Source organism: Marmota marmota, unplaced genomic scaffold, assembly GCF_001458135.2.
Source record: "Marmota marmota marmota unplaced genomic scaffold, marMar, whole genome shotgun sequence".
NCBI classification, from domain to species: Eukaryota; Metazoa; Chordata; class Mammalia; order Rodentia; family Sciuridae; genus Marmota; species Marmota marmota.
The window spans coordinates 24,837,439-24,850,306 of record NW_026000101.1 but is presented as its reverse complement, the minus strand read 5'-3'; the positions used below and the strand labels follow the sequence as shown (position 1 = coordinate 24,850,306).

The 12,868-nt window shown below is 35.1% G+C and overlaps 1 long non-coding RNA gene across 1 annotated transcript in view; it reads right to left on the bottom strand.

The window, feature by feature from the left end:
• Nucleotides 1-12,868, bottom strand: part of LOC125610713 — a 138,441-nt gene that overhangs the window by 93,469 nt on the left and 32,104 nt on the right. The gene's annotated exons all lie outside the window — the stretch shown is intronic.

Genomic DNA, 12,868 nt, shown 5'->3' with positions numbered 1-12,868 from the left:
TAGCAGCTCAATTCACAATAGTCAAGCTATGAAGCCAACCTAGGTACCCTTCTCAAGAGATGGATAGAAAAAGAAATTGTGGTATTATATACACAATGAAATATTACTCTTCCAGAATGACTTTATGACATTTATTCGTAAGTGGAGACTGTGATCTAGAGACTGTGATACCAAGTGTACTAAGCCAATTCCAAAAAACCAAAGGTCATATATTCTTTCTGATATGTGTTTGCTAACACACAATAAGGTGGGGAGGGAGAATAGAAGTTAAGTGGATTAAACAAAGAGGACTAAAGGAAAGGGACAGGAGATAGGAATAGGAAAGATGATGGAATGAAACGGATATAACTTTTCTGTCTACGTATATGAATACACCACAGTGAATCTCAACATCGCATACAGCCATAAGACTGGAAAAATAGACCCTACTGTCATGTATAACTAAAAAGAAAAAAATAAATGAGGGCCATAGAATGATAACCTCTAAGGTTCTCTGAAGCTTTAAAGTAATTGCAATTATATAATCACCATCCACCCAAATTGAATAAAAACCTATAATTATGATTTACTGCTATCTAATAACTCAACACCTTCTTTTCTGACAATTACATTCTAACTTTAGGCACAAAAATATTGGCTTATATTTTTGGAATACTAACCATGGGTGTGGGACCATTTCAATTTCTAATGGCTTAATATATCTACTTGTTGTGGTTTTAATATGAGATGTTCCCCCAAATCTCCTGTTAATACAGGAACATTTGAGGTAAAATGGTTAGATTATGAAAGCTAGTTTGAATGGACTAACTGGGTGGTAACTGTTGGCAAGTGGGGTGTGACTGAAGAAGGTGAGTCATTGGGGCTGTGCCCTAGAAGGATACATCTTTCCTGCAGCCCCTAACCCTTTCTCTCTGTGCTTCCTGGATGCCATGAATGGAGCAGTCTCCCCCACCATGCCCCTCCACCAATACATTCTGCCTCACCTTGGACCCAGAGAAATGGAGTCAGCCTACCATGGACTAACCTCTGAAACCATGAGCCCAAACAAACTTTTCCTCCACTAAGTTGTTCTTGTTGGGTATTTTTGGCAACAGTAAACATAAAGCTAATGCACTACTCTTATAAATTCTCATTTATTATTCATCAGTGCATTCTCAATTGTATATATATTGTACATATCTACCCAAGACCTTGTTTACTGCTATCTAATAACTCAACACCTTCTTCTCTGACAATTACATTCTAACTTTAGGTACAAAAATATTGGCTTATATTTTTTAGAATACTAACCATGGGTGTGGGGCCATGCCAGGTCATCATATGTGAGGAAACTAGGGTATATAGCAATTAATAATCTACCCAAGTTCAGGTAGTGAGTAGATTGCTGAACCAGAATTCAATCTGATATTTCTCTGGCCCAAACACTTGTACTATTCTTGTTATCTTGCCTCACCTCAGTTTAATTTGCCCTTCCACAAAAGCAAGGATACTATCCTCCTACGCTTTATATACATATTTATTGAGGTTTTTTTGCTTCTGTTATTTCCTGTTCCTTTTTCTCCTCCTCTTTATCTGTATCCAGTTCTCCCCATTGCATGTAGATTTTTCTGTACTGCTTCTTTGAAATATTATCCCAGACACTCAAGATTCCCAGGCCAGGTGGTTGTAGACATTTCCAAACCAGAAAAAAAAAAAAAAGTTATATCAACTCTTCCAAATTGAAGATTTAGTTGTAAGAGTCAATAGGCAAACCTACTAGAGCAGCCACAATTTTCTTGACCTATGTAGCCAAGGACAGATATAATTTTGTCAAATTTAAAACAAAGAAAATTCTCAGGATATCTTTCAGTATTTATAGGAAATCTCATTAAACAGAAAATAATTATTACAGTATTTCCATGTGTATATGAACATATCATTTTTTAAATCTCTTCACATTGTCATTTCACCTAATCAAAATACTAAGAAAAACAGGGCTAAGAGATTTTCTCAAAATCACACAGTAAATGTCAGAAAATAATGAGAATTAAAATCACTTTAGTCAAATAAAGAAAATATCCAACTTCAAGTATTCAGGTGTCAACATTAAAATTCCTTTTTAAAATACAGATATTATGATATCTACATTGAAGATAATGCCTTGGGCATATGGATTTTCCAAAGCTCCCTATGTGATTCTAATGTAGAGTCAAAGTTAAGAACCATTGATGAAAACTGTGATTGCTATATTTAATTAATAACAAGAGGCAGACCACTAACATGCCTTAATTTACATATTTCAACATGAAAAAACATTTTTTTAAAAAAGGATTCACAATATATATTGTTTTTTACTTCCACCAAAATGTTATTGCCACCACCTACCATCTTAGTTGATGGATGGAGATATATATATATATATATATATATATATATATATATATATATATATTNGATCTCCTCTAAGTCATTCCCTTACATTTTTTTTTTTTAAAGAGAGAGAGAGAGAGAGAGAGAGAGAGAGAGAGAGAATTTTAATATTTTTATTTTTTAGTTATCGGCGGGCACAACATCTTTGTTTGTATGTGGTGCTGAGGATCGAACCCGGGCCGCACACATGCCAGGCGAGCGCGCTACCGCTTGAGCCACATCCCCAGCCCTATAATTTATTTCTTATTCCCCTAAATATTCAAATATTTGAAAGTTTGAATCATAACTAAACAATTTTACATCAGTTTTTACATTGCTGCCATAATGCTTTATACAGTTTATGCTCAATAACAATTGATATGATTTCACAATTTTACAAAAGGCTTTATTGGAGGCACCCATGGCCACCACCCTATATCTGAATGTAGCCGCCTCCAACTTGAGACACTGGCCAGGGCCTGGAAGTCCATTGTCGAGGTGCCTGCAGGTTTTATTGCACCTGAGGTCTTCTTCTGGGTGTGCTGATAGCCACCATCTTGCTGCAGAGGTGGGAGAGAGCTGGGCTCTCCCCAGATCCATGAGTCCTGTAGCACACCAAGGAAGGACAAGACTGGCTGCAGTAGTTTGGAGAGTGTGAAGGCATCTTGCTCTTGGTTTGCCCAGGCAGCTGGTCCAGCACCCACTGGTTTCCTAGGACCTACTTGGGCTGGCACTCCATGGGCCCTGGAAACAGCCTGGTCCCTGACTCCCTCTGCAGTCCACCATCCATGGTTCCCCTGGTCCTGCCAGGTCCAGCATGAATCTGGTACCCAATAAGGCCCTCTACTTCCCCAATCCCCAGTCTCCCAACACCTCCCTAACAACAAACCCAGCCTAGTGCTCACAGATACATGGTTGACCCACAGCTGTCAGTGCCAGGTCCTGATCTTCCTTATACAGAACAGCTCTTCACAATGGGCACTCATGTCCCAGTGCTTAACCCTTAGGACTGCTTGTGAGAAAACAGCCTAATGCCTTAATAGGAGCTATTTTGTTTAAGGTTGTATATTGTTTGCATTGGGTGATATTAATATTAATTTCCACCTTAAAGGTGAGGTACTGGAAACCTTCAGGGACACTATAATTCTACAGGGTAGAAGCTGTACTGCCTCAGATTCACATAACTAAATTGGAAAACACACAAACAACATGAATAACCAAAGGAAGAAAGTGCCACCCCAAACCAAGATGATACAATAATATAATGTATTGACAACACAGTAGAAGAAATGTCAGAGAAAGAGTTCAGAATGTACAGAGTTAACCTGATCCACAACATAAAGGATGATGTAAGGAGTGAAATCAGAGATAAATTTCAGGAGGTTATAACTTCAATAAAGAATGATTTTGAAAAGAAATAAAAAATAAAACCTCAAAATGAAAGAATAAATACCAAATGAAAAATTTAATGGAAAGTATCTCCAACAGACTATACAACTTGGAAGACACAACCAATGGGAAGGAAGAGAAAATATATAATCATGAAAATGAAGTTGACCACACAGAGAAAATGGTAAGAAACTATGAACTTCCAAGAATTATGGGATAACATGAAAAAAACGAAAAAACAAAAACAAATTTAAGATTTATTTGGATAGAAGAAGGAGTGGAAATACAAACCAAAGAAATGCAAACTCTTTTCAATAAAATAATATCAGAAAATTTTGCAAACCTGTAGAATAAAATGGAAAATCAAATATAAGAGGCTTACTGGACCACAAGGTACAAAATTACAACAGACCAACATCTAGACACATTATAATGAGAATGACTAACATATAGAATGAGGATATAATTTTAAATGCCATGAGAGAAAAATATCAGATTACATATGGATCTCAGCTGATTTCTCAACCCAGACCCTTAAAACTAGGAGGTCCTGAAACAACATATACCAATCTATGAAAGAAAATGGATGCTAAACAAGAATCTTATATTCAGCAAAAATAAGCTTCAGATTGGATGCTGAAATAAAATCTTTCCATGAAAAACTAAAGTTAAAAGAATTTACAACTAGAAAGCCTGTACTACAGAACATGCTCAGCAAAATATTCCATGAGGAGGAAATTAAAGAAAAAAAAAAGAAAAACAGCAAATGGAGGAAGTATACTAAAGGAAAAGTCAATCAGAAGAGAAACCAAGTCAAGTTAAAAAACAAAAATAAACCAAAATGATGGGGAATACAAATAGTATCTCAATAATAATCCTGAATATTAATTGTATAAACTCATCAATCAAAAGACAGAGACTGGCAAATTGCATTAAAAGAAAGATCCAACAATATGCTGTCTCCAAGAGACTCATCTCACAGGAAAATACATCCACAGATGAAAGGTGAAAGGATGGATTAAATCGTATCACTTGCATGGACTGTGTAAACGAGCAGGGATTTCCATCCTCATATCAGATAAAATAGAGTGTAAGCCAAACTTAATCAGAAATAATAAAGAAAGACCTTTCATACCAGTTAAGGGAATCATATATCAGAAAGATAACAATCATAAATATTTACACTCCAAACAAAGGAGGATCTATGTACATTAAAAAAAAATCCTTCTCAATTTCAAGAATCAAATAGACCACAACACAATACTATTGGGTGACATTAACACATCTCCTTCACCACTGGATAGATCTTCCAGCAAAAAAAAAAAAAAGAAAAGAAAAAGAAAAAGAAAAGACTAGGGATGTGGCTCAGTGGTTAAGCACCCAGGAATTCAATCCCTGGTACAAAAAAAAAAAAAAAAAGGGACGAGTGGGGGTGGAGAGAGAAAGGAAGAATGATAGTTCAATGATTTTAGTAGGTTCCCATTACTTTTACTGTAATTTTCAGTACTAAGAGTTTTAAAAGGTTTTAAAAGGACCCCACTTTATTTTTTTCTCTTGCATTTCCACATTTATGAAGTCAAGTTGAACCTCTTGAGGATTGTGTTCTACATGGTGGTGACTATTTTAAGCAATTTTAATATGAAGACAAAACAGAGCAGCAGCCTGGTTATATCCTCCCACATAGATGCCTAGGGTGAGCACATTTTCCCCTGGGTTTCTGTGGAATATGGAAGCATATTCCTTCCATACCAGCATCTTGGGCTGTTAAAGTCCACAGGAAAACTGCTCTCTGGAGAAGCAAGGACTGTGAGAACTCTGGGAGTGAAGTCAAAAAGGTGGCTGCATAGCAGTAGAATCAGAAAGGAAGAGAAGGAGGGAATTAAAGAGACTCAGGAGAAGCCACACTGTAAAGAAAAGAGGAAAACATTAACAAAGAGCATATGGAGAAATGCAGACTAACTCTGATCATATGGGCAATCAGTTTGGGGCAAGCTTCTCACACTGCTTGTTTAAGAGGTAAAACTGTACCTATGGCCAATCTATTATACAATCTAATAAACAGAGATTCTTATTCTGCATCATAAAGAACCCAGAAGCAAAGGCAACTCTCTAAATTAGACCAAATGCAGCTTAGTCTGAAGCCTACCTGTTCCCCGGGTAGGTATCTGATTTGTACTTGGAAGTATAATCTTTCATTTGCTGTTCTCTCTAATCCTAGAGATCATCTGTGCATTGTTTGTTTGTTTGCTCTTAAAGAACATTTTCAAAAGGACTTAATGGATTTAGTCTTGCATTTTGAATTTTAAAATATTAGAAGTTGCAAATCAAATGAGGAAAGAATGGGACAAAATATTAATAAGTCATTTTTATTTCCTATTAACTACAAAATCTATCTAAGCAAAACAATACATTACCACCCTGGAATGTTCTCCCCCCACCCTCTTTACATAAGTAGATCCTTATCACACATTAAGATGGCTTGAGTTTCCCTCTCTAAAAAATTCTGTATTTTCCTCATAACTACAATCATTTGTTAATTGTCTATCTAAATGACACCTCAATAAGAATAAGAACTACATTTATCACAGACCTTAATACATGGACATATGTTGATGCCATATTTCATAAATATTTGTTGAATAAATTAATACATTTCACCAGAAAAATGTATTTGGTGACACGTTTGGATAGACCATATTTCTGGTGGTAGTAGCTTTGAACAAATGATATCAGAAATGTTACACTTTATTATCTTTTAATATAAAACACATTAATTATTTCATAAACCGAAATGATTTTTTTCATGACCAATAGTGTCCAAATTTTTTAAGATTCTTGAGATGACGAAGACTAATATGCCACAGATCTCGGGTAGAACAGTGATGGACGTTCTGGTTCATGTTCAGGGTTTCATGCAACGTGCCTGGCCCTTTCATTACTCTGTGCCATTGTGCATGTCGATCCCAGTCCTGAAATGCCATGCTACCTTCTTTATTAGTTTGAAATACCTTTTTCATTCTCCAAAACTCACCGAATGGTGATGATCCATGCTGTATTTCAAATACACAGAGAGAAAATAGCACAGGCTTTTACAATTGCCATCCCTAACCACGGTCTGTTACAATAAAGAAAATCATGCTGAAAATATTGACAGTCCAACTACTTTAAAATAGGGTGTCTTTGAATTTCTGATGCAAACGTTTAAAGCCTTGAAGATGTGAGGCAAAGTGAAGTTCAGATTACTACGCTTTGAAATTGGACAGTGGTTGGGGGTGGAGGATTAGAAATGGTTAGAAATGTCTCTTGTGCTGTGAGCTTAACTGAAAGCAATTTGTCATTTCAGAAGTGTAGAATATCAGGAAATTAAGAGTTTCTGCCTTAGAAAGTACATGAAGTTTTAGATCCTAAATGCTTTCTGTGTCGTTAGTGAGTAACAGTGCTGAGAAGGCTGCTGTACAGACTAATACTTAAAACACAGTCCTGCATGAGATTCTTCTATTGAGTTTAATGCAATTCTGCCTTTTACAAAAAAAGAGATTTTAAAAAAAAACTGATTTTAACTATAAAATGAAACACATTCCTTGACAAATGCAAAAATTTATAAATTATAGTTTAGTAGAAAATATCAGAGGGACAGAAATATCATTATATTTATCAAATACCCTTAAAAGCTTTGCTCATTGCCAAAACAGCATAAAATAATAAAAACCATAAATGCAATTTATTATATTTCAGGGAACCATGTGATATATTGTCCACAATTTGTAATGTCTGTTATAGGCAACTGTAATATATTTTGGAAATAGAACAAGAGCCCAGAAATCTATTCTTCTGTCAACCACTAACTTACTAGGAGACAAACTTTCTTGAGCTCATTCTCAGCTCTAGAATGGAGATGATTTTTCTCCCCTCATCATGGGTTATTTTGAGAATTACAATTACCTGTAAATGCTTTGAAAATGTATGAAAGGACGATACATTTTTTATGCCACCCTACACTGTCACCTTCAAATGCCTAAAAAATATGACTACTTCTAACAATATTTCATCTGTGTTTTTCTTTTCTCTAAAAAGCACATAAAACAAATGATAAAATAAAGCTGCTGAATATATTTTAATGAATTTTTCAAGAATGCAAATGCATATGGCATTAGCACATAACCAATCAGTCTCCAGTACTCATTACATTTTAGCCCTCTCACTTTACCATTGTGACCACAGACTCAAAGGACAGCAGGCATCAGTTAAACAAACTATGGTTAACTTTTCCCTCCAAAGATTGTCACTATGCTCTATTAAGAGCAAATAAACCCTTCTCTAAGTAGGCTACAGAGGAAGTTGAGCAGAGTCCATTTTCCAAAATGGTGATGACTGATCATGTTGCATTATTCTATATCAGAGCCCAGTCTCTATGTCAAAGTCTCACATCAGGATTCTGTGACCCTCATCTCCTTTTCCCAATTCCTGCTCTACATGAGAAGTCATTCAAGGCCCCCCAAAGATCCTTGTTCCACTCTGAGAGAAGGTGTTATTTTGCTATCCTCCTCATTCCTTTTTTAAGCAATAGCAAAGCCATTCCTGTGGTTGTGCATATCAGGGAAACTTCTCTTCACTTTCAGATTTCCCCTTCTGTAATCAAATACTTGTTCAAATGATATTTGTTTCTTGCTGTTCTATAAATTCCTTGATGGCACATGCATGGACTTTTTGTTGTTGTTATTTCTAAGGTATGCCATCCACAATTTTCAGTATTACAGTATTGATTAACACTTTCTTAACAAATAACATCTGAACTTCTATCTCTTCCATAGAGATCTTCTCTGACTACTTAAAAGGAACTAGTGAACTATGTGTTGACCTCATCTAGACATGGATTGTTTTATTGCTTTCTGACTTCATGTCATAGTAATTGCTTCCACCCTGAACCAGCTCCCTCAAGTCCATTTTCCATATAACAGTCAGACTGATCTTATTAGAGCATAGATTAGAACAAGTCCTTTCCCTGATTAAATCCCTCCAATAGTTTGCATGAGCACTTAGAATGAAATTCAAACTCCCTTTCCTGGCCTTGGTGATGTGGTCCTGACATGTCTCCCACCTCACCTACTGCCTCTCTCCCTCTTACTCACTGTGCCTCAGCCCTAATGGTCTCCTTTATGGTCCTGGAATACACAGCCAATTTTCAAATGAGTCCATTGAACTGACCATACTCCCACACTGAAACTCAGTACTGCTAAATCCTTATTGGTTAGCTTAACTTCTCTGATATTCCCTCTCAAAGACTTCTCTAAAGATGACCACCAATACAGCTGCCCAAGATACTCTTTGCTACATCACCCATTTTGTGCTCATAAAACTCTATAATTTTTGGCACATTTCAAATTACATGTTATCTGTCTTCCCCTACTATGTCAATCCTGTGAGATTAAAAACATAGTCCATTTTATTTCCAACAGTATCCTCAGTGCCTAAAACGGCCCCTGGAGTATAGTAGGGCACTAAACACATAATTACTGAATAAACAAATGAATAAAAATGATTTTGCTTTCCTGCTTCAGTCAGTTACATTTTTAGGCTTCCTTTTTAACAAATTTATTCCCAGAATATCTCCACTTATATTCTAAGGGTAATCACAACATAACACATACAGGAATCATGTCTTAATTGTCTTTAAATCTATTCAGTCTAGTATTTATCAAGCACATAGTAGGTGCTCAATACTTATAGAATACCATATGTATGAAATTAATTCATGTAATCATTTAGTCTCATATGTGCTCAGAATATGGATGGATGGATGGATAGATGGATGGATGGATGGATAGTCCCACATGTAAACTGTAATTTACAAATATGTTCTACTAGTGAAGTTCATTTTTCAAATTGTCCTTTTTGGTTAGGAAAAATTTCTGAGCTTTAGTTTTATAAAGATTCCCAGGATAATTATTAAGACTTTATTTCACCTATAAACTTCTGAATTATACAACAGTCTAAACCATTTATAAAATTCTTATCAACTTTGACCTCAGCATTACTTTGGTAAAGAATATAAATAATGCTGATTAATTTAAATAATCTACCCTTTCCTTCTTATTTGGGCTTATTTAGAAGCATAATTAAAATTATTTCTTAAATAGCTACCTATCTCTCTTAAATTCATTTTGGAACTGCTACACACACACACACACACACACACACACACACACACTTTCTCTCCATTGTTCTTGGGTTGGTTTATTTTTGTTGTAAGTTTGCAATGATGTTGCTAATGATGTAAGTCAGTTCTACTGTTCTCAGTATTTACTTTCCCCTCATTTCCAAGAAGTTAATTAAGATGATTTGGTTACTTTGACCCAACTCTCTTGTTATTTTTATATTACTAATTAGTTCTCTCTGGGGGTCAGAATTAAGACAAGGAGAACCTTAACAGTTAAGCACCTTGGTCCAAATTCTGTATCTACCATTAATAAATTATGTAAGTTTGAGCAATTACTCTTCATAATAGATTAAAAACCCTAGCATTCTGTAGAAATATACTTGCTTTGTTTTATGGATAATAACAACTTTGCAGATTACAAAAATTAGCAATTCATAAAAACCATGTCTATGAAATATCAGAAGCTATAAAAATGTCAATAAAGAACATTGTTTTATAATCTTATTATAGACCATTAGAGAATCTTGGCAGCCCACCAGAGAGCCCTGGACCCTACTTTGAGAAACACTTTCTGTTGATGAGCAATAAAGCTAAGTGGCTAGGAGCACAGGCTCTGGAGTCAGATAAACTCATATTAAATCCATATTCCAGCAAAAATTATCTGTGTGCATTTGGGCAAGCTGTTTAACCTTTCTAAACATATTTCCTCACTCATAAAATGGGAATCATTGAATCCACTTCCCAGATTTATTATAAGTAATAAATGACATTTGTGTTTAGTGCAATGATGGTTCTAGAGGATTAAATATTTCTTGCACACACGATTCAACAGAGTTTTCCACCTAGAAACTATCTCTTTCCCTCGCTAACTAGATGCCTCTTCCTCATTATGTGGCAGCATTACCTCTCTTCAATTGTAAAATATCTAAGGGAAAAGACTGTCTCTAAAAATCTGCCTTAAACATCAATACAACTAGATATAAACTTTTGGATAATGTTTTTGTGGCATAAGCTGTAAAAGTACTTAATCTATATTTAATGCTACAGATTCTGGATCCAGCATCCTCAGAAGTCCACAAAATTCAACATGCTAGAAAGAACTTGCTTCTTAATTATAGTTTCCTGGGACTGAACAACACAGAAAACTGACAACTTGACCACACAACAAAGTGATTCTCTCTTAAAGCAGAGTCACCTTTTTCCAGTCTGTATGATACTCTCTTATCACGCCCACATGTGTTTTTTGTGAAAAGGCTCTATGAATCTTTAGCATTCAAATTCTGTTTTCCTAAATTTCAGACACATTACTTTAAACATTGAAAGAAGCACACCTATAAATAACACGCTTTGCTTAAGACTCCTAAGACCAGTAACCTCATGATAAGCCTAAGCATACAAATTGGAAGGATATTGCTAAAGCTGCAAAATAATAAGAGCAGACACTCTAATATTGGAAGTTTTAAGAGTTTTAAGAGTATGAATTATAAAGAAGATTAGCCTTGATTCAAATTTCCCAACTTAGAAATGAAAAGATTAAGCAAGATTGGACCTATTCAAAGATAGGCCTTTCAAAGCCTTATAAGGCAGAAAACAGATTGAACCCAATGAGTTGGTTCAGCTACTGTAGAGAGAAAATAATTCAAAGGGAATCATTGACTAAAGTGGTTAAGGGACTAGACCCCAGGCAATCAAGACAATTTTCTCTACAGGATAAATCACTAGATTTTGACACTAAAGCAATAAAAAGATTTTCTTGGAAGAGTTTGGGGAAAGAGATAATATATAAAGATTTTGGAATTTTAGAGAACATGTTTGAAAATGGACAGATATGAAAAATAATTAGCATGTTAGATCCAGATACCAACTCCTTCTTCATTCACTATTGCATTATGAGCACCTTGAAGCATCTTGAGACAAAGGGTGGAGTGAGTGTGTTAAGAGATTCTTTAAGGAGAACTCTGAGGAGGAATGAATATTGATAAAAACAAAATCTGTTCCTGTCCTCAATAAACTTAGAATACAAGAAGATGGGTGTGTGACTACCAGATATGGTACTCTAACAGTTACTATAATCCACAGTAGTACAGCAATAAAAATGCACATGAGTTCAAGAAATGTCTATTTTGATGATACATATATAGGTTGGAGATTTGGAGCTCACAGGTACTTGATTTTTTTGCTCCATTGCATTATAGCTCTATGATCTAAAAAATAGTTTAACTTCTATAAATCTTAGCTATGGAACATCGGCAGTAATTCCTGTTACTGAGTAAGATCACATAGGTAAATTTCATTACAGAAACACTGGCACAAAAAAGGCCCAGAAAAAATGTAGCCGTGGCTTATTATAATAGTAGCACCAGCACCACCATTGTAATTCTTGTTACTATCAATAGTAACATTTCTCAGGTTACCAAGTTCTTCTCAGTACTTTTCCATGCCCTGCTTAGTAAGAAGAATGAAAACAATTCTATTAAAATCAAACTTTTAAAAATATTTTTGTTTTAAGTCTGCTAGTTAGGACTGTAAATTGATACTGTACTTCAAATTTAGAAAACCATCTAAATGGGTATATTTTAAAATCAGAATTTGCATTTATAGAAATTAGTCCTTAGAGATGATCATTCCTAAACATAAAAAGTCAATAGTGTGTAATAACTTAGAACAGGGACTTTGGTCTCAGTCAGCTCAAGGGTTAAATCACACAAATAGAGCTGGGCTATCATCATGGAGTTATAGAATATCTCTCAGTCTCAGTCATTTCTTTTTTATTTTTTTTTAAATTTTTACTGTTGGTTGTTCAAAACATTACATAGTTCTTGATATATCATATTTCACACTTTGATTCAAGTGGGTTGTGAACTCCCATTTTTACCCCATATACAAATTGCAGAATCACATCAGTTACACATCCATTGATTTACATATTGCCAT